Source organism: Ochotona princeps, chromosome 1, assembly GCF_030435755.1.
Source record: "Ochotona princeps isolate mOchPri1 chromosome 1, mOchPri1.hap1, whole genome shotgun sequence".
NCBI lineage: Eukaryota > Metazoa > Chordata > Mammalia > Lagomorpha > Ochotonidae > Ochotona > Ochotona princeps.
The window spans coordinates 96,636,218-96,659,138 of NC_080832.1; the positions used below are offsets into that span (position 1 = coordinate 96,636,218).

The 22,921-nt window shown below is 46.0% G+C and overlaps 1 protein-coding gene across 2 annotated transcripts in view; it reads left to right on the forward strand.

Moving 5' to 3' along the window:
- Positions 1-22,563: 22,563 nt before the first annotated feature.
- Positions 22,564-22,921, forward strand: part of ELOVL5 (ELOVL fatty acid elongase 5) — a 117,433-nt gene continuing 117,075 nt past the window's right edge. Inside the window, exon 1 of one of the 2 annotated variants that reach the window (XR_009245176.1) lies at positions 22,564-22,791. The gene's annotated coding sequence lies outside the window, so the exon portion shown is untranslated. The remainder of the gene's footprint in view (positions 22,792-22,921) is intronic. The other variant, XM_058662106.1, reaches the window with a different exon arrangement.

Below are 22,921 nucleotides of genomic sequence, written 5' to 3' on the forward strand. Positions count from 1 at the left end.
ACTGTCAAAGAACAGAGAAAATCCTCTGTAATCCCTAGTCTTGTCTTGCTTGAAATACATAGTGTACATTTCCCAGGTGAAAGTGCCCAGAGGGGCCAACATTATGGCCATTAGCAAGACCACCATCCCATAGGGAGCACTGGTTCAATTCCTGCCTACTGCTTCCAATCCAGCCCCATACTAATGCAACTGGGAAAGCAACCAGTGGAAGTCAACTGCTTGGGCCCATGAACTCATATGAGAGACCTGGAGGGAGTCCCAGGTTCCTGGCTTTGATCTGGCTTCCCTGCCGACCACTGTAGCCATTTGGGGAGTGAACCAGTAGATGAAAGAGCTCTGTTTCTATCCTTCTCTCCTCCTTTTTGAGTTTTAAACAAATAAATATCGTTTTTCAAAGCACAGAAACCTGGGCCTATACCTTTGTCAACTCTATTTCCTATGTTACCTGGCACAGAAGTTTGTAAAAAATTGCTGCTAATTAGCCTGCTTTGTTGTTTTGTTTTTTTACTGATGGGACTCTAGTTGTTTAACTCTTAAAAGAACGAAAGTTCTCTGGAAAATCTCCCCACTAAAAAAATAAATGCTAGAATATGACATAAGCAGAAAGCCACATCCAGACAGCTAAGAGCTGCTTTGGGCAAACTGTCTGGCAGGCCTGAGCCTGGCTTCCTCACAACCTCGAGAGTTGATGACCATGTCATGGCCCTCTATGCAGAGAAAGCATTCGCTGCATGAGCTCGTACACTTCGCACCAATCAGCTGCTCAAGAATGGCTGCAGACCTACACAGCAAAGCCACAGCCACCTGCTCTACTCCGACTACTCCACCAGGTAGAGAACAGGAGAATCTGTTCTTTCTTTATTAACATTCCTGAACTTAAATATTTTAAATCGTTGCTTGTATCACATTTACAACTTATAAGGTAACTAGAATCACGTTTGTAGTTGAAAACATCTGTTGACCAATCAAGATTTTTCTTAAAAAGTCAGGAAAGTAGATAAACATTTCTACATAATCTGTTAAAGTATTTGACATTGCAAAACCTAAGGTGATTATATTAAGAAGGTAAAACATGCTCACAGCAGGGTTTATTGCAAAATCATCTACAAAAGCAGAAAATGGTGATTTTCAACTTAAGGTTATAGGAGCTCCCACGGTTCCTCCTGTCCTTGATGCTGAGTGGAAAAAAAAAAAAACCCACAGGAAAAGAAAGCATTTTTGAGAGTAGTTCTTGAGTCTGACTCCAGTGTGTGTGTGTGTGTGTGTCTGGTAGATTTGGTTCAGGTCTAGAAATTTTCAGTGAGTACTCATGACCAAAGCAACATCTGTGGTACCAACACTTAACAGACAATTTTAAAAATATGATGTAGAGGGGCGGAGTCCAAGTCAGTCTACTCAGAGTTGCAAGTGACTGAATCTCCCAGCCATGTGGCTGTGGTTGGGAGAACCCATGCCAAGCTAGGCTTCCTTCTGGGGATCCTAGCTACCAGTCCACTGCTGCCAAGCAGTGGGTGAATCCTGGGTCTGTCCCAGCCCGAGGTCTGAGAATTTCCTCTGCCAGTATAATAATGCTGCGGGTAGATTTGGACGGCTCTGGGCATGCTCAGGATCGTGGCTCCACCCACCACCGCCATGTTGGTAAGTAAAGTTCAGGTAAGTCTGCTCAGAGGTGCAGATGACTGAATCTCTCAGCCACCTGGCTGTGGTTGGGAGAACCCGTGCAGAGACAGGCTTCCTGCCGGGGATCCTAGTTCCCCATCCAAACCTGCCAGGCAGTGGGCAAGTCCTTGCCCATTGACTGCCCAGCACGGAGCTCTTGGGTCTTGGGGGTTTGGAATTACTGTCTAGTGACATTCATGTATAAGGCAACAATACGTATAGGTTAGGAATGAATCCTGAGGGACACTAAAAAACAAGACAATTGTACTTGCAGGTAAGTGAGGGGACTGAGACCCAGTGATTTGGACGGGAGAGACTGGAAGATCTTTACAGGCCAAACTCATGCACCAGCCCAAATAGGAATCAGGAAGTGGACTTGTTAACATGGAGCATTGCTGACCACCATATGCCAGTCCACACAAAAGTTGGAGTTGGGGCTTGTCTACCAGGATTAGATCCCAGTACCTGACTGAATGTCAGAATGGTGACAGGTCACAGTAGGCAGGGCAATGACACTAACCAGCATGTGAGAGAACCAGGTCCGGGCATAGATTCGGTGAGGAATATAACAGCCAAACCCTGTGGAAATGCAAGTCCTGCTGGTTAGCTCAAGAGTTGGGGTGGTGATGGGCTGAGCTAGGTGTGACCATGGAACCTGCCAACATTCATGGTTACAGGGACCGAGAATAGTCTGGGCAGGTCAGGCTGCAGCACCCACATGTGCATCCTAAAACAGGGTGTGGAGTGGACTGAGCTGCAACATTCACCAGCTTATACTAGGCCAAGATGGAAGAGCAGCTATCCCTAGCAAGGGCCTAGCACCCACTGGCATCTGGGTCTGGGAATGGGCTGAGTAGGGACAGACCCAGGATTCACCCACTGCTTGGGTGACTCCAGTGTGTGTGTGTGTGTGTGTGTGTGTGTGTGTGTGAATTTGGGAATTTGGTGAGCACGTGGTCCAGGCCTGGGAGTCAGGTAAGCTGGGAAAGGTAGCTCCAACTGTTGGCTAATGTGTGGGTTCGTTTGGAAGTGGGTGGATCAGGCAGGGCCAAGCAAACCATAGTTTACTGGCAAGTGCAGAAACCAGACTGGAGCACAGGTCATGCTGGGCTAGGCTATCACACCTGCCAGTCTGCTTGAGCCAGGGATGGGAGCTGACTGAGTAGGGCCAGTTGCCAACACCCTCTGGCAAATGCCAAGGCAAGGTGGGTCATGCCAGACTGAGCCATAGCACCTAACTAGCACTTGTGAGGCCCAAGTGAGGAGGAGGTGAAGATGGTAGCGGTGATGTGGAGGGCTCTTCTGCTGGACCACCAGTCCCACTAGAGAACATGAGTTGGGATGAGGGCAGCACCAGGCTGGGCAGGGATACAACACCCGTTGGCCCTATGTGGGCTGGATTAGAGGAAAGCCAAGCTGGGTTGACCATTCCTACTGGTGCATACATAAGTCAGAGTGAGTGTGGGTTGGTTGGGCTTTGCTGCCTCATCAACTGGCACAGAAGGCAAATTTTGTCAAGTTAAACTACAGAATCACCTGGAAAGTACAAGATCTGGGAGTGCGAGTAGGCCCAGCAGGGAAACAGTGGGCACCTCTCTCTTAGGTTGCCACTCAGTCTGGTGAGCATGAAAATCAGGACTAGGGGCAGGCATAGCGAGACAGAGAGTGGCACCCACCAGCAGGTATAAGGGCTGGATAGTGGGGCTGGTTGGGTTGAACTAGGCTTCAATGCCCATTGACATGTCCAAGAGATGAGTGGGATGTGGGACAGACTAGACCAGTCTGCTGTACATACAAGGAAGCACAGAAACCAGGGCAGGAGGTGGGTCTGGTGGGGTTTATTGCGGGTCACTTCGAATAGGCTACAACTCCCATTGGTTTGCGTGAAGGTCCAGTGTGCAGCATCAAGCTGTACTCCAACACTCATTGATTTGCATAGAAGACAGGGCTGGAGATAGAACTGACCCAGCAATTGCAACCACCAGTGTGTGTATAAGCTGACTGAGGCGACAGACTGTACTGGACCCTGTGTTGGCAAGCACACACAAGAATTAGGTCAGGGATCACCTCAGATGAAGTTTCTATGGGGATCTCCCCAACTGAATTGTTGAACTCAGAACCCCAACCATGGAGAGAACTGCAGGTTCCATGGTCTGACCATGGAGTGCATGTGTCAGAGCTGGGCCTCCTCAGTGGCTTAGACAAAGCAGTGGACAGCATATCCAGGTCCACATGGAGGATTGTGGCAGTACATTGGAGTCTGCAGAGAACAGCTGGTACCACAGCAGAGGATGAAGGACAGAACAAATCAACTACCCCAGCCAAATGTTGGCAGTGAATGACTGGGCAAATGGAAACTCTGAGGTGGACCGTGTCAGCCAGTGGATTCTAGAGACATTTTGTCATGCTTGGAGTGGTGAGATAGGCAGGAATTCAGAACTGTGGAACTATCGAAAGCTCATGAGCAGGTCCATCAAAGCATGCCCCACATGGGGGACCCTGGGATGGTGTCAGGTGGCTGCCCTCCATCCCAGGTGCTAGGTGTGACTGCTCTCCTTCTCTTCTCTTTCCTCCAGCTACGGGAAGGAAAAAAAAGAGAATGTGGAATTGATGATTCCTGTAGCCCTTAACCCTACTCACCCTAATCAACTATGTAAAAATCATCAACGATAAATGAATAAATTTTGAAAAACATGATGAAGCAAAATGGAAAATACCATAAATAACTCAAGTTTTAAAAAGAGGGAACAGAAGTACACAAATGCATAAAGAGTGTGTCTTTACTAGACACTCAAGATAGAAAATAGATTTTATAAAATACTTTGTTAATCTAAAATACAAAGAATTACTATCTTCTTTTTGTTCCAAGAGTTATATATCTATGCTACTTACATAAGTTAAAATTTGTACAAGTTTTTTTTTTATTTTATTACAAAGTCAGATATACAGAGAGAAGGAGAGACAGAGAGGAAGATCTTCCGTCCGATGATTCACTCCCCAAGTGAGCCACAACGGCCGGTGCTGCGCCTATCCAAAGCCAGGAACCAGGAACCTCTTCCAGGTCTCCCACGCGGGTGCAGGGTCCCAAAGCTTTGGGCCGTCCTTGACTGCTTTCCCAGGCCACAAGCAGGGAGCTGGATGGGAAGTGGAGCTGCCGGGATTAGAACTGGCGCCCATATGGGATCCTGGTGCGTTCAAGGCGAGGACTTTAGCCGCTAGGCCACGTCGCCGGGCCCTGTACAAGTTTTTGTTCTCTCTATGCTATTGGTGGATTGTGATTTTATGATCACTGGAGCAAATCGAGCAGCCAATGGTTGTGGTTTCCCCCACTGGCATAAAGGCTTCGAGTTCACGTTAGTGAGTAAAACTTCACCTTAGAAAATCAGACAAGGAACTCTGCATGATAGAGCACCATAATTAATATTTCTTAGGTAAAATCCAAAAACAACTACAAAATTAATACTATGAATTTAAAGGTCTGTTTCTTTCTGTTGGAAAGGCAGAGTTACAGAGAGAGGAGGAGAGACACAGAGAGAGAGAGGAGATCTTCCATCGACTGGTTGACTCTCCAAATGACCTCAACAGCCGAAGTTGAACCAATCTGGAGCCAGGAGCCAGGAGCTTGTTCCTAGTCTCCCACAAGGAATCATGCCAGCCTTTGTTGCCTTCCCAGGCCATAAGCAGGGTGCCAGATTGGAAGTGGAACACCCAGGACTTGAAACAGCAGCCATAGTGGATGCTGATGAGCAGGCAGAAGCTTAGCATGCACAACTACCGCCAGCCCCACTACCACAAATTTAAAACTCAGAAATGTCCACCCTATGTCAATGTAGGGTATAGACAGTATAATTGTATTACATGTCATAATACCATTGTAGTTCTTCTAGAAACATCCAAAGGATTAAAGAATTTGCCATCTGTAGGACCTAGGTATTCCTAAACAAAAAGGCTTTGCTATCTTTTAATTCTTTAGCGCATTTAACTGAGATGGATTCTTTGAAAATGTGTAAGAAGAAATTAATCAAGTGCCTGGCTCAATAGCTCAGTGGCTAAATCCTCACCTTGCACATGCCTGGATCCCATATGGGTGCCGGTTTATGTCCTGGCTGCCCCACTACACATCCAGCTTCCTGCTTGTGGCCTGGGAAAGCAGTAAAAGATGTTCCAAACTTTTGGGATCCTGCACCCATGTGGGAGACCCAGTTTTGGATTAGCTCATCTCCTACCGTTGCAGCCATTTGGGAAGTGAAGCAGATGACAGAAGATCTTTCTCTCTGCTTCTCCTTCTCTCTGTAAATCTGATCTGCCTCCTCCCTGGCTCCCCCAAAGCTTTAAAAAAATATGAATTATGAAGCTTTGTAATTTGCAAAATACTTATTTGTAAGAGTTTCCTTTTGGGGGCAGATCTTAATAGTTAATCTGGGCAATCAAAAACTAGTGAGCATTTCTTCCCCAGGCCTTGTTCATTTTCCTGGGCAACTTCATAAACCGGCAAGTATTAGATGCTGAAATCATTACCCGGTTAAGTTAAACCTCTTTACCTGAGAGAGTCAGGTCAATGTGGACCTTTTCGGTTTTTCAATAGCTACCTGTAATTTCTCTTTTGCCAAGAGCAAACGAAGCTTCCGAATGCCTTGGATATAGTGAGGCATAGAAATACCTTTCTTCTCAGAACTGAAAGAAAGGAACAATTTACTTGAGAACTTGATTACTTGTAATATCTAGAAACATAATACACACTTCTGGCTATGATCAGAGCAACACAGAATAAGCTACATAGTCCCATCAGAAGCACTATTACCTAGGGATGGATAAAGGAATGTGGATGGTATTGAATATATGCTTCCCCTACTCCAGGTCCGAAACAACTCTGTAAACAGATGGCTGCAGGAACTAGCTTTTGGAAGATATTAGCATGGTCAGATTAGGACCTAATCTTAAACTGTACAAGAATCTTAAGAAACGAAAACAAAATCAAATAACAAAAGAAAACTAAGCTGAGGTGAGTGTTGTGCTGCAGCAAATTAACTGCCACTTTGGACCTCTTCTTCCAGGAGAATAAATATACTTTATCTTTTACTAGTTAAAATCTATGAGATATAGCATAGTGACCTTTGCAGGCCAGGTTGCTTTGAAATTAGCATGAACCACGCCACACAAGCTTGCTTTCCCCAGATCACTATGGTTTGGATGGGATTACCACCAGGAATCTCTGTGTTGTTCTTTGCTTTGTATATGAAAGCACAGTTCTCATCCAAATAGAATTCAGTTTCATCTCAAGTGTAATCAGGTTCCATTTGAAAAAGTGCCGTGTGCTCCCTTTGGTTCCCAGGTCCCCCTTACAGGCAGCAAAATTGCCTTGCACCACAACCTTGCAGAAGCATCTGCTTTTTAGTTCTTTTCCCAAAGGGCTTCCACACATGCCAGGATGGCAGAGTAACTTCGCACTTCTTTTTTTTTTTTTTTAAGATTTATTTTTTTGCCTTAATTTAAGATGATATGATGTTATGTATAACATGTTATGTTTTGAATGTTATATGTTGTGTATAAACTAAAATTGAAGTATAGGTGAGGTGGTCACAGAAGGTGGCTGGGAACCCGCATTTACTTTTAACATATTGGTTACTCATTACTATGTCAATTAATTCCATAATGATGTAAATTTTTGCTGATGGTATGTTGGAGCTTTCAATTGACTGGGATGATACTCTGCTGGCTCTGTCATCAGACCAGAGAGGGTATACCTAAGAAACCGTTGAACTTGACGGGACAATAAGATGCTGGACTCTATGTTTGGTATACGCTTGCAATGGGGAAATCTCAACTGAACTTGAGCTGTGGTTATGCAATAAGGTGGAGGAATCCACCATGGTGGGAGGGTTTGGGGAGGGGTGGGGAGAACCCAAGTATCTATGTAACTGTGTCACATAATACAATGTAATTACTGAAGTTAAATAATAAATAATTAAAAAAAAAAAAAAAAGATTTATTTTATTTTCATTACAAAGTCAGATATACAAGAGAGGAGGAGAGACAGAGAGGAAGATCTTCCGTCTGATGATTCACTCCCCAAGTGAGCCGCAACGGCTGGTGCTGCACCGGACCCAAAGCCAGGAACTTCCTCCAGGTCTCCCACGCGGGTGCAGGGTCCCAAAGCTTTGGGCCGTCCTTGACTGCTTTCCCAGGCCACAAACAGGGAGCTGGATGGGAAGTGGAGCTGCTGGGGTTAGAACTGGCGCCCATATGGGATCCTGGTGCGTTCAAGGCGAGGACTTTAGCCGCTAGGCCACGTCGCCGGGCCCTGTAACTTTGCACTTCTAATCCAGCTTTCTGCTGATGCTCCTGGGAGGCAGACAATGATGGTCCAAGTACTGGATTCCTAGGACCTCTATGGGAGAATTGGATAGAGTTCTTAGCTACAGACTTTGGACTGGCCCAGCTGCAGGCTGTTTTGAGTATTTGGGAAATGCAGCAGTAATGGAAGATCTCTGTTTTGTTCGCCTGTTTCTACCTCTAATTCTGCCTTTCATATAAACAAACAAATAAACAACAACAATAATAATAATAAAAGTTCTTGACTTTGGTGCTACCCAGCCCTGGTTGTCACAGCCATTTGTGGAGTGAATCAGCTGACGAAAGATATTTCTGTCGCTCCCTGACATTTTGACTTCCAAATAAATAAAAACATACTTTATTGTTGGTGGTGCTTTTAAGATTTGTTTTATTTACTTTAAAGGCAGAGTTACAGAGAATAAGAAGACACAAAGAGAGATCTTCTGTCTGCTGGGTCACTCCCTAAACAGGGCTGGGCCAGGTCACAGCCAGGATTCCAGAATTTCTTCTAGGTCTCCCACATGGATGTAAGGCCCAAGGACTTGGGGTCATCTTTTGTTGCTTATCCAGACACATTAACAGGGAGTTGGATTGGAAGTGGTGTACCCTGCGGCCCAACCCAGCATCTATATGGAATGGCATAATTGCCCGGCTTCACATCTTTTCTTTTTTAAGAGCAACAATTTTAAATTGTTTGATAATGCCATTTTGGAGCAGTTTCTATTGCTGAGTTATTTGGCAGCCATGATAGCCAATCTTTCAAATGCTTTACATAAAAGATAAAACTCTTGGACCAAGCTCTCAGACACAGGACATGGATGTTCTAAGTATAAGGTTAATCCACTACACATCAAAACCACTGCTTTACTTTCCCTTTCTATTAATTGGTTTATTCTGGGCACTTCACATAAGCAGAATCATACAACACGCATCCTTTTGTTTCTGTACCTGAGAGGAGCTTCTTGAGGAAGAAGTTGACGGCAGCTGGCAGGAAAGGCCAGGTAGCACAGTAGGTCAGCGAGTGTGGATGCTCGCCATGGTAGGTGTGGACCAGTGACCACATGATGAGCCAGGCAGCAGAGAGAGAGCATCAAGGCAGAAGTTGAACTTGAGTTATCAAACTTCATGTGAGATGCACCAACTAGAGCACAATCCCAGTGATCTAAATACCACCAGACCTACCTCTCAGATGCCAACATTACATCAAGTCTCTCCTTTCTCTGAAAGTGTGTGTGTGTGTGTGTGTGTGTGTGTGTGTTGTGGATATTGTGTGTGCGCACTGGCCTTTAAATACGTGTTTAGGATGAAACAAAAATTATGAGATATTTTACATTTTTTATAAGTTCTCAAAAAGCCTATGTATTTATAGTATAGCTCAATTTAGGTTTTTTAATCTTTATCAGAAATAACTTGATCTATATTTTGATTTCATGAAATGTATGGTTGAAAAAAATCCCCATACCTACATTGTTCTAAACATATCTTAGAACATTTACTCAATTAATATTAAATGAAATGTTAAATTGAATTCTTCAGCCACATTGTAAGTGTTCACTCACCACGTTGCCTAGGGCTTCTGGATGGGCTAGTACAGGTGTAAGGGAACAGAAACACCTTTCTTTGGCCTCACAGTGTGGCTCTAGCCTCTTGCTCAGCCTTTCTCCCACTACTTCTGAGCATACACCCTAGGCCAAGTGATCCTGAACATGAATTTGGGGAATATTTATTGCGCACTGACTATGTGTTAATCACTGTGCTAAGCACTACATATTGTGGGAAACCAAATCATGCCTGCCTAAAGCCCCAAGCAGGTGGAGCTAGCAGACATAAATAAAGGCAAATGCATAAATATGCTCCACACCATAAAATAGGATGAACCCCAAGGGGGAAAGGGGCATGATGACAGGGCAAGCACATGTAAACAAGGCAATTAATCATCACAAAAGACCAATATCTTACAAATGTTGACAGGTACATTGGGGAAAACCAAGTAAAGAAGCAAATGTGACTTATCATGGTAGATCTTGTGTGAAAGGGAAGGTTCCCCAGGGTTGAAACTGAAGCTAACAAAAAAGACATATGAGCCAGAAAGGCACAGGGTGGTGAAGGGACCAGAGGGGACTGTGTGTGTAATAGGCCTGGGGCAAGAAACTATTTTCCCTCTGAGGAACAGAGATGAACAGTGTGGCACAAGTGTAGAGAGTGGTACAGAGGGACACATAAAGAATTTGGATGGGGGGCTTGTGCGGTAGCCTAGTGGCTAGGGTCCTTGCCTTGCACTCGCCAGGATCCCTTATGGGCGCTGGTTCTAGTCCCTGTGGCTCTGCTTCTCATCCAGCTTCCTGCTTGCAGCCCGGGGAAGCAGTCAGCCCTTAGGACCCTGCTCACCCATGTGGAAGAACTGGAGGAGGTTCCGGGCTCCTGGCTTTGGATCAGCGAAGCTCTGGCCATTGTGGCCGCTTGAGGAGTGGAATCAATGAATGGAAGATCTTCCTCTCTGTCTCTCATCCTTTCTGTATATCTGACTTCCCAATAAAAACAAATACATCTTAAAAAAAAAAGATTTTGGATGGGCCCGGTAAAGTTGTCTAGTGGCTAAAATCCTCGCCTTGCATGCCCGGGATTTCATATGCGTGCCGGTTTATATCCTGGCTGCTCCACTTCCCTTCCAGCTGCCTGCTTGTGGCCTGGAAAAGCACAAGCATGACCCAGACACCTCTTGTCCAGCTGTCCTCTCCCAGGGAGCAGGAAAAATTCTCCTTCACCTTTATGTGCTTATGCGGGGGAACCTGCAGCAGATACACTCAGCCAGTCTGTCGAGCTATGTTAGCTAAAGCTGCAGTAGCTGGGTCCCTGCTACCCAAGCAGCAGACTGGGATTGCATGTTGGGTTCCCAGTTTACAACTGCTCCAATTCTAGCACGGGGGGAATAAACCAGCAGATAGAAGGTATCTGTCTCTCCCTTTAATAAAAATTTGCAAAAAATTTTGAAAGCTAGATTAAAAGTATTACTCACAGTTGGCTACTCCCCGCACCCCCCACCCCACGCGTCTTGTGACCTCATGAAGTCTTCTTTAATCAAACTGTTCTGTCCTCTCCTTGCCCACAAAGCCCTCCATCATCTGGGCTGGTAAGACTAACCATCCAAGGGGGTTTTGTTCTAGGTAGGTCAGGCTAGGATTACAAAAGCCTCAACCCATTGGTGAAATTTCAGGACCTGAAGGAACTTTTTTTCCCCAGATTTATTTTTACAGAAAAGGCAGATCAGATTTATAGAGCAAAGGAAATATGAAGAGCTTCTGTCCACCGATTCACTCCCCAAGTGGCCGCAACCAAAGGAGCTGAACCAATCCCAAGCCAGGAACCAGGAGCTTCTTCTGGGTCTCCCATACAGGTGCAGGGTGCCGAAGCTTTGAGCCGTTCTCCACTGCCTTCCCAGGCCACAAGCAGGGAACTGGATGGGAAGTGGAGCAGTGGGAACCCACGTGGAATCCTGGGATGTGCAGGGTGAGGATTTCTCCACTCAGCCGTTGTGCTGGCCTGAAGGTACGCTTGTCCTCCCCTCCACAGGTCTGACATGCAGACTGGGGACCTGACAGGGTTCTCAAGAAATGCTGAAGGAGGCTTGCCTGTTAGGTGTGCCGACTCCGCCTAGGGGATTCCTTCTTCCCCTTCTCCCAGTTATTGGAAGGTCACCATCTGCCTCAGAGTGTGGGCTCCTAGCAGAGGCACTGTGACCTTGGCAGCAAGCAATCTCTAAGCCTGTTTACACATCAAAACACTGGCGGTAATTATCTCTCCTTCAGAAAGGCCAGGAGGCTTGACTACAGCAGCGAAAATCTAACGTGGATGACGAAAAGGCTTTTAGGGTTTCTAAGGATTGCGTGAGTGGGGGAGGGGAAGTGCATGACCTCGGTGTCAACAGAAACACACACACAAGGCTATAAGGCTTTTTTTCCCTTATTCTCTCTGGTGAGTCAGATTTCCCTGAAAATAGCTCAGTAGAAAAATAATAACAGCCCGTTTATGAAAGACATCAGGAGAAACAGTCCCAATGTCCCAGACACGTAAAACAGATGTGTACGTACTTATCATTTAGCTTCAACAGCAGCCCCTATCAGTCACTGTTTCATGCTACCCCTGGCCGGCAGCCTGGCAAGGGTTAATCCAGTGCGTCCGGCCAGGCTCCAGCGGATGTGAAGACTAGTAACCATTTCAGGCTTCTCTCCAGACGCCCTCCGGAGCACCAGCTGCCCACAGGGCCTCCTTTCCCCTCTTTTTCTTGCGGCCTCTTTCTCCTGCCCCGCTAACTTCCTCGCAGTGGGGTCTCCGCTCCCGGGCAGCCCCAGCTTCCCTCGGGGACGGCCTGGGTTCGGGTCTAAGAGGCGTTTGGGACCCCCGGGGACTCATGATCGCGTTTCAGTCTCCTTCCCGCGTCCCTCCAGGCCTGCGTCCTCCTGGGGAGCTCAGCCTTGCACGGGAGGGACGCACCGCTCCTTCACTCCCACGTCTCTCGGCAGGGTCAGCGCGGGGACGCGGTCAGGTCGCTGCCCGGGAATAACCCGCGGGCCGCGGAGGGGCGAGCAAGCGCGCCGGGCGGAGCACCGCCCCATCGCCAGATGCCGCGCCGTTGGTGCGCGGTGATTGGTGCGTGCGGCCGCGGGATGAATGGGGTGACCGCCGGGGAGGGGCGGGTAACGGTCCCGGCGCGGAGGTGGGAGCGTGGGTGGGGTGCCGGGGAGGGCTCGGGTGCTGAGGGCGCCCGGGTGCCAAGGGAAGTCACTCGCTCCCTGTGACGGCCTGGTTCACCCCTGGCGCAGCTGCGGTTCACCTCCGTGTGCGCAAGCCCAGCTGCTTCCTGGGCCCTGTGGGCTCCATCCTGTATGCCCGACCCCCACCCACCCCCGAACTACCGAGGGTGGGAGACTGGGGTCTCCCAGCCAGAAGCCCTTTAGGGACGGCAGGGAGTGAAAGCACAGTTGCTGTGAGCTAAGAGCTGGAGTCTTCAGGAAGAGGCCCTCGCTTGAGCTCAGCCAGAGGAGGAGGGCAAGGAGCTGACTTGCAGGCATCAGGGAGGGCCCTGACAGCCTTTTAGCTTCCTCTCTCCCACGTCTGAACTTGCAAAGAACTTTTTTTTTTAAAATTTCCTAAGGCTCGTCAACTTTTACCACGGTGTTGTAGTTTTATTATCCTAATCCTTGGCACAAAGCAGGTCCCCTGAGAACAGTCCTAAGTACTTAGCATCCTACTGCCGGATTTCCACTAGCTACTGAGGGTAATTTTTAAAATGAAAATGGCATTCATGAATGTTTCCTGAAAATGCTTCGTCTCCTTTTGTGCTTGTCCCTTACATTCACCATGGCTTGTTTTATCCTTCCTCCTTGGGGAACTGTTCTGGATTATTAAACAAAACCCAGTTGTCCAGGTTTCCTACAGCCTACTTCTAAGTTGGCTGATCCAATAAACTAGTTGTACCTGCCTATTAGTGAATGCGTATATAGTGAGTCATTCTTTCCCTGTAATGCTTGTGTTTGTGTTATAACAGTAACTGGAAATGCCTTAATTCAAATTAATAAATGAAAAATTGAGGTACCTGATCATTCCCCACAGCTAAGAAAAAGTTTACCAGTGTTGGGAAACATGGATTGGGAAATGCAGGTCCCTTCTCGGCAAGTTCTGTGACCAGTGAAGAAGGAGCTTATTAACTAGTTTTCAAAGTGGATGGCCTTACTCAATTTCTCTTCCTTATGAACTTTGGCAACCAATGTGATAATCTTATGATATCAGAAAAATACTCCAGGTAAGCACATGCTGGCATCACTATCAATATCGCTGATTGTTCTGACAGGTAATATAAACCTCAATTTTTCTGCCTCTGATTCTTTTTTGTAAGGTTCTTTTAAGCAAATTTCCTTATTTGAAAGGTAGATTTAGAGACAGGGAGAAAAACAGAGATTTTCCATTCACGAGTTCATCCCCTAAATAACCACAACACTCAGGACTGGGCCAGGCCTAAGTGAGGCATCAGGAACTGCAGCATCCTGGTCTCCCACATAAGTGGCAGGGACCCAAGCACTTGGGCCATTTTCAGCTGCTTTTGCAGGCCTGTTAGCAAAGAGTTGAATCAGAAACAAAGCAGCCAGGTCTCCAGTGGCACTTGTGGCATCACGGAGAACAGTTTCATCCACTGCGCCATGCTACCAGCCCCCAAAGTTTTAATGTTATCTATTCCTATATAATATTTTATTCCAAAACTTATCAGCTTGACTTATTTTATCTTTTGTTTTTAATCTCAGAGTTTCTGCTAATAAGTGACAAGAACATTGTTTGGCTGGCTCAGTGCTTTAGGGTGTCACACACACCATGGTCAAGGTGTCATGGGGTTTCACACATCCAGGGCTCTGCTGGGAAGTGTCCACTTCTGCGGTCATGCTTGCGTTTGCCCCAAGGATACAGCTCCTCCCAGGACTATAGGATTGAGGCCCTCAATTCCTGGCTGCCCACTGGCAGGAGGATGTTACCTACCATGTGGTCAACTCCAATATGGCACCTTGTTAGACAAGAAGCTGTAGAGAGAATGCCAAATGGATAGAAAAAGATCTTTTCTAACCTAATCTAAAAGTGGTCTTCCATTTGTTTGGAAGCCAGTTACTATGTTCAGCTCATGGGCATGGGTATGAGGTGTCAAGGGTTTCTGAGCTACATGTCCAAAGTTGATTGCCAGATCACCATGGCACACACAGTGTACTGATGATCTAAATATGTGACTTGCAAAATCCTTGCATATGCTGGAACAGCATGCAGTGTTTTCTTAGCAGACTTTATCACGCAGAAGGTAAATAGCCTTTGGCAAGTCCAGTTCAATAAACTTTATGGAATATTTACCATGTCCCCAGCACAGTGCCATGGTGGAGATATAAGATGGGTATAAGCAATCAGTATCAAGCTGTGAAACAAAAGCCTTCACAGAGTGTTCTTACGAAGGAGACAGGAGGACAGAAACAGTTTGTTCTAGGTCACATGCAAGGAAGTAAAAAGTGGGAGGAGAACCAAGAGAAAAGATTCAATGTAGGTCAAGTTCATTTTAGTATCAACAGGAATAAAGATAATAACATACGGTACTCTGCCATTTGCAGATGTTTAGCAGGCTAGAGTTGCTGCAATATATTCATACACAATGCGTTTGACAACTCTAAATTTTTATAACTGAGTTCATGCCATAGAAATACATTTGGTACCAGTGTAGTGGCATAGCAAGCTAATCCTCTGCCTGCAGCGCTGGCATCCCTTTTGGTCCCTGGTTCAAGTAGTGGCTCCTTCTCTTCTGATCCAGCTCCCTGCTTATGGCTTGGGAACGTAGTGTAGGCTGGCTCAAGTCCGTGGGTCCCTGTACTCATTTGGGAGACCGGGAAGAAGCTCCTGGCTTCTGATCAGCTCAGCTTTGGCTGCTGTTGCCATTTGGAGAGTGAACCAGAGGATGGAAGCTCTCTTGGTTTCTCCCTATTTCTCTGTAACTCTTTCAGGTTACATAAATATTTTTAAAAATTTTATACAGAGCAACATATAATTTTTAAGTTTTATTTCTATTTTTCAAATTTTAATATTGTTTACATGGTTGAGAAGGATGTATGCCCATGTGAGCCTCTTATGGGAAGAGGGCCAGGTGTGGAGGAAGGTGGGTGGAACACATATTTCAGTCTTTTTTTTCTCCTGTGTCCACAGAGAAGGGGCTTGCTCCTTGCTATCAAACTACATCAGCACCCAGAGATGTGGGATAGTCCTTTGATGATGCCTGAGAGACCCCGATGTGGGGAAGAGGACTCTGAGGGTATTACTTGAGTGGTTTCAATAGCCCTGAGATAATGTAGATCTCGTTGCTCCATCTTAGTGCAGCCACAGACCTAGGAAGAGGCAGCGTATCCTTTAACCTCTCAAATTTCAAGACAATGCTACTGACTATTTTAACTGACGTAAAGATAAAACATGGATTTGTTGGGGGCTAGTACTTTACAATCAAATGCAAAACGATTTTCAAAAATAATGGAATTTGAGCCTTAAGAAGTCACATTTACTCTTGGAAGAAAAATGGTATTCCTATTTTTTGATATGTAAAGGCATGTCTAATGCCGCAGGTACACAAAAATAAAGTTTATTTCATGCAGATAAATAACACATAATCTGGAATGAGTCACTTTGGGTTAATTTCTTTTTGAGAACTGATTTCACAAATGTTAACATTAGGACAAAGCATATCCTGTATTGTCTGATCATTTTCAACATCTTATAGAACGTGTTCAGACATACTACTGACCCTAAGCATGCTCCTTAGCAAAACAAACTATGTTGCTCCTGCAGAACCTAGATATGTTCTGTCTTTTGTGGTTCTGCCTTAATTGCTTGGCTGGGGGCTGGGTGGACTCTAGACCTGACAGTCTACAGGACACCCAGCAGGTCATGTAGGCAGACCACTCCTCAGGAAGGAGGTACCTGGTGTTTGATAAGATCCATCGCCCTATAGCTCATTAGTTTGTACTTTTTGAAAGTTGCTTGCTTCAAACCCACCAATAGAAGCCTGCTTAATCATGACTCTATAATTAATAGCCAGAAATGTATAAGAACCCTGTGTTGTTCAACCTGGGCTCTCTAGCTTTTTTCTGCCCTGCTGTTCCTGCAGCAGCCTTGGCTGCAGCGGACCCTCCCCCTCCAGCCCTGCTGGGCTGGGGTGGGTGGGGTGGAGAGGGGCTGGGAGACCTAGGTTAACCTGAATAAACTGCCCTTTATGCCTTGACGCTGACTTGAGACTCGATGATTTTCTGGGGATCTAAAGATCCGGCACAACACTCCTTTTTGCCAGAGGTACACGGTGTCTGGTTAAGAGTTTAGTTATTGTCTGTTTTTGTGTATGTCTTAGAAATCTTTAGCTTGTTAATAGGTGATAGAAGGGAATAATTATTAAAATGATGACTACAGCAATGTCGAGAGTCTGTTCTGTTTTAAAAACTTCAGCATAGCTTAGCATTTGAGCAAGTTGACAGCAGACTATAATTCAAATCTTCATTCTGTACTAATTGCCTTTGTAGCCTTGGGGTATGCTACTTAAGTCTTCAGGGGCTCCACAGTCTTATCTTATTTTGTGTTGAAAGAATAAAACAAGAGCTTCCTGGGAAAGATCTCAGGAATGTGTAAGTAAATCAAAGGGGATCGCTTGGGCCTTTTGGCTAAGATCAAGTGTAGTAAATCAAAGGGAAAGGATTGGCACCAACTTCTATTTGTCATCGAAATAAATATCATAACAGCTTGTATTTCAAGAGAAAGCCCTAGGTATTCAAGACAACTGTTACACTCATGGAATAAGATAGCTCAAATCCATGCAACTTAGAACTTAATGTTTCTTTTTCATTATTAACTCTTGCTACAGTCTTTACTTACAGCATTGTAAAAAGCTTAACGTTTTTGGTACATGTTAATTTTTTGGCTTTTACCACTTCAAGAAGATGGAAGGGCAAACACAAAAGTAATACCTGTAGGTAATACTTTCCAAATTATTATAGTTGACATTATAAGTTTTGGTCAAATGGTTCCTAAAAAAGCATATTTTTCTAATTTGCACTTGAATTTTCTGTTCACTCATTTGCTATTATTGTGCTGGATTTTGAGATCCCCAGAAAATCATTGAGTCTGAAGTCAGAGCTAACGCAAAAACGGCAGTTTATTCAGGTTAACCTAGGTCTCCCAAGGACTCCCAGCCACCCCCACCCCCCAGCCCAGCAGGGCTGGAGGGGGAGGGGCAGCTGCAGCCAAGGCTGCAGCAGAAACAGCAGAGTGGAAAAAAGAGAGTCCAGGTTGAACAGCACAGGGTTCTTATACATTGCAGGCTATTAATTATACAGTCATGATTGGTCAGTTTAACTGTTAACTTTCAAAAAGAGCAAGTTGGTGGGTTTGAAGCATGCAACTTTCAAAAAATACAAACTGATGAGCTATAGAGTAGTGAGTCTTATCTGATACCAGGTACCTCCTTCCTGGGGAGTGGTCTGCCTACGTGATCTGCCAGGTGTCCTGCTGGGTGTCACATAGACTGTCATACCTAGAGTTCACATAGCCTCCAGCCAAGCAAGCAAGGCAGAAATCACAAAAGCAGAGAACACCTAGGTTCTTCACTATCTATTCAACAAATATTTAACTTTGACCAGTGCCAGGCCATGTTCTCAGGGCTGGAAGGACAGTGATTGGAACAGAGTCTGTGCTCTCAGCATGCTTCCTGGGGGCAGGGGACGAGAAATGAAAATCTGCGATGCAAGAGGACTTCAAACGTTGGTGGGAAAACGTAACAATGTTTGGTTTATTGCAAAAATAGTGAAACCCTTCCACAGTTTTTCCATAATACAAATTTTCCATGGACTTATAAATTAGGCAACGGTCACAGCTCAGCAGCAAACTTAAGCAGAGTGAAAGGGCTCTCTGTGGAAAACAGGAAGGGAGGCGTGTATCTCAAGAATGGTCAAAGAAAACTCTCCAAGACGGTATTTATGTAGAGAACAGCATGAAACAAGGGGAAACCCTGAAAGCTTCTGGGTTAGGTCACTCCAGGTCTGAGGGACTAGGAAGTATAATGTCCTTGAGGCAGTCCAGTGTTCAAGAAATAAGGGGAGATTGCTGTGTGTGTGGGGGGGGGCAGCTTTAAAAGGTCAGAGAAATGGCCAGGTGCTAAATTATGAAGGATCTTGTAGGCCATTGTGGGATGTGAAGTTGACAGATGGTGTTAAGCAGATGCGTGCCATGATTTGGCTTTGGTGGGAGAAGGATCCCTTTGACTGCCAGTGGGCCTAGGCTGTAGGAGGCAAGGCAGAAGCCAACATTCAGCTAGGAGGTGCTATAGTTTCAATATCCCTCAGTACAGATGTGTCAAGATTTTTTTTTTTTACCAAAATAAACTTTCAATTTCACTTATCACTAACTTCTTATTTTGTTTCTAAGATTTATTTATTTTTATTACAAAGTCAGATATTCAGAGAGGAGGAGAGACAGAGAGGAAGATCTTCTGTCCGATGATTCACTCCCCAAGTGAGCCGCAATGGCTGGAGCTGTGCTGATCCGAAGCTGGGAACCTGGAACCTCTTCCGGGTCTCCCACGCGGGTGCAGGGTCCCAAAGCTTTGGGCTGTCCTCGACTGCTTTCCCAGGCCACAAGCAGGGAGCTGGATGGGAAGTGGAGCTGCCGGGATTAGAACTGGCGCCCATATGGAATCCTGGCGCGTTCAAGGCGAGGACTTTTAGCCGCTAGGCCACGCCACCGGGCCCTATCACTACTAAAAATATCTTAGGAAAATTTGTCCCCTCCAGAACTCAGGTTGTAATTTGATTGTCATCCTGCTAGTGTTGCCAGAGGAACCTTTCAGGGGTAGGTTAGCATCTGAAGACGGACCTTAATGCCTTTCTTGCAAGAGTAGGTCCAATTCCTTTGCCTTGTCTCTCTTCCACACTTTCTCGTCAGCCCTCCTGTTTTTCTGCCACATTGTGATGCATGCAGTAAAAAGCTGGCTCACAATATGTCCAGTCTTGGACTTCCAGCCTCCAAAGCTGTGAGCTAAAGAAACCTATGCTCTTTGTAAATCAACTAGTCTCAGGTATTTTCTCACATCGCAGAAAATGGACAGAGGAGGCTATTCCAAAGTTTGAGGCAACAACTGGTAGCCACTGAGTGGGTGGTTGTGGTGAATTTGATGAAAAATAAGCATTCTGGATAAATTTTGAAGGTCACAGATTAGGGTTTTGCTGATTTTTTGGAAATCAGGGGGGTGATCTAAAACAAAAACAAAAACGAATCCATCTCTCAGACAGTTGACCCAAGAAATTGGATTAGTGTATTTGTCATTTGCACATCTGGGGAAAGATCATAGTAGCATCAAGTTTGGGAGCAAGTCAGTTAGTTCTGGATCATGCTTAATTTGATACACTCCCAAGAGCGAAAGCCATTAAAAGGCAGTTAGTGTCCCAAGAGGAAAGCATGGCCTCCAGAAATACACTGGGAGTCAGCAATGTAAACACAGAATGCAAAGGCGTGAAAGAAGATGTAGGTAGAAAGTGAAGATCTTGCTCATCTTCCTTCGCTCCCATTTAGAGCAGTGAAGAGCATAAACAGTTGTATGAAGGAAAAGGCTTAGATAACCCAGGAATCCAACTGTTCATTACTTCAGCAGATATTAAAGAGCATCAGACATGCCAGGAAATTCTGTTAGGCATTGGGAAAACAACATGGTACATCAAGCAGGGGTAGTGCCTACAAGAAGTTCACATTCACCAAGATGAACACTCAAGGACAGGAATCAAGATGTACAACAGGGGCCTAGCACATTAGCCTAGTGGCTAAAGTCCTCGCCCTGCATGTGCCAGGATCCCATATGGGCGCTGGTTCTAATCCCAGCATCCCCACTTCCCCCTTCCCATCCAGCTCCTTGCTTGTGGCCTGGGAAAGCAGTCCAGGACAGCCCAAACCTTTGGAACCCTGCACCCACGTGGGAGACCCAGAGCAGGCTCTGCGCTCCTGGTTTCAGATCGGCGCAGCACCAGCCGTTGCTGTCGCTTGGGGAGTGAATCATCGGACAGATGATCTTCCTCTCTGTCTCTCCTCCTCTCTGCATATCTGACTTTCCAATAAAAATAAAATAAGCGTTTAAGAAAAAGAAAAGACACGCAACAGTACATATTGTGAACTAGAAGGAAGAGGAGGAGGAGCAAAGTAACAATGGCCACAGAGAGCTGATGCCCAAGATCTGCTGGGGGGGGAAGGAAACTGCAGTTAATCTCCGTCTTCCTCCAGTAAAGATAGCCCAAGCCAAAACAAATTTAGGGCAGCAATGGAACAGGAAATAAAAACCGGGAGAAAAGAAAAAAGTAACAACAGAGGGAGAAAAAAAAAGTAACAGAGATGGTGTCTTGCCTATGTAAAATAGTTTATTCTTGATCAATATTTTAATCAACTTTGAAATACCCAAAGCAAATGTCATGCAAATATCCCCTAATCAACTGTTTCATTAATTAATGCATTCTAACGACACTTCCAATTGTATTTCTAAACTCAACTGCAGCTGTTATCACAATAAAATGAATGCCCCCAAGACTGTTTTCTCAAAAGCAATACTACATCAGCTTACTTCCTCACACACTTAGGAGTATGTGGAGATTTGAGCCAATGATGGAACCTAAAAGCAAAAGGTAGAACGCTACAGAATTAAGAAATAAATGAAGAGGAGGAGGTAGAGAGAAGAAGAAAATAGCTTTAATGAAAGTAACAAAAAAAGCCTGTCTTGTGGGAATCCCACATGGAGGATATGGAGAAGTGGGAGAGTTACAGGGTTTTGTTTGGATTCGTTATCAGGTGAGTTAATGGGGTGGGAATGGCTTTCATGTCTTCTGGATTCTGGCTGGCTAGGAATCTAGCTCTGATGCTGCATAAGATCTTTCTGGAACTGTTAGTATATCTGGCATGGACTCCTAGGCATTCTTTTATTTGAAAAAAAAAAAAAAGCCAACAGTGAAGCTGGGAAGTCATGCCAGCTTGATGAGTTTCCTTGCTGCTTGGCCCACGAACGCAATGAGGCAGAAGTCTGGACTGATTTCTAGTGTGGCCAATAGTTAGTGTACTCCAGGGTGTACTAGGAGCTACTGCTGACCGGGGGACTTCCTTCCAATGACATATGCATATATGTCATATATATGTAGATGGATAGATAGAGAGATAAGTCTCAGGAATCCTGAGTTTCTGGTTGGAGAAAGAATAGGAAAATGTAAATTATCAGTGCCCCGGGACAGGGACACAATGGGTATATGATAAGTATATTGCAAACACAAGAAAGAATGTGCTGACACTAAATGGTTGGGACACTGGGTAATAGAAATAGAGCAGGAAGGACATCAGAACAAAGGCTACATTTCTGAAGCTTGAGACAGGGAAAACTTAGCAGGGTGGGATGAGGGCCTTGCATTATCCAAACATCAATGACGAACAGCGAGACCCTGGTGCTTGCCACCTGAGCCTCTTTTGTCTTAAACGCAGAATTTGCCTTTTTGAAAAGACATTGCTCACTCTACTACGTTTTCTCCTTTGACAAGTCTATGGAATAATTTCTGGAACTGAAATGGAGTTGGTAGTGAGAATTTCCCAGGAAAAACAACATGGTAACAAGGGAGTCGAGGTTCCAAATACAGTTTGGAGTGGCTTTTGTTGTTTATGTTGCTCTCTCAAGGGGCTGACCTTCCCTTCAGAGTTTTCCATTAACTTATAACCCTTTCAGCTAAAACCGAAGACCTACAAGAGGCGGCCAGGGACACCTGCCACCGGTGGATCAGAAGCAACCGAGCTCAGGGCTGGGGGAACTTCACCGCCCCCATTTTGCAGGCTCTTCGTTCCTCGCAGGCTTGTGAGGAAGGAAGCGGGATAAAATCACCCCGAGACACGTGAACCCACGGGGACCAACCCCGGCCTCGGCTCCCCACAGCATCGGGTCCTGGAATTTACAATCACGAAAGTTCCACCGCCCCGCGATTGGCTGTGGCGCCGCATGACATCATAGCGCTTGATGAATCCTTCGCGCCCGGATTGGCTGGCCGCGCCATTGTGACGTCACGGTCAGCCCACGCTCCGATTGTAGATGCCCGGCGCCTTCCTCTTCCCATCGCGGCGGATCCTCGGTCCCGGCGCCTCCCTCCGACATCCTCGTCGGGCTGCCGTCGGCCACGGGCGCTCCGCTCCGCGCCGCCTCGCCGCTTCTCTGCGCCGCCGCTGCCTCGGGGCCAGGAGGTAAGCCGGCAGCTCCAGGAAACTTCGGCCGGGGCCGCCGCTCGCCATGACACCCACGTTCTGGCGGCCGGGGCGCGGGAGGAGAGCCGCCGTTAGGTCCCGTCTCGGCTGCGGACCGAGGGCTGCCGGC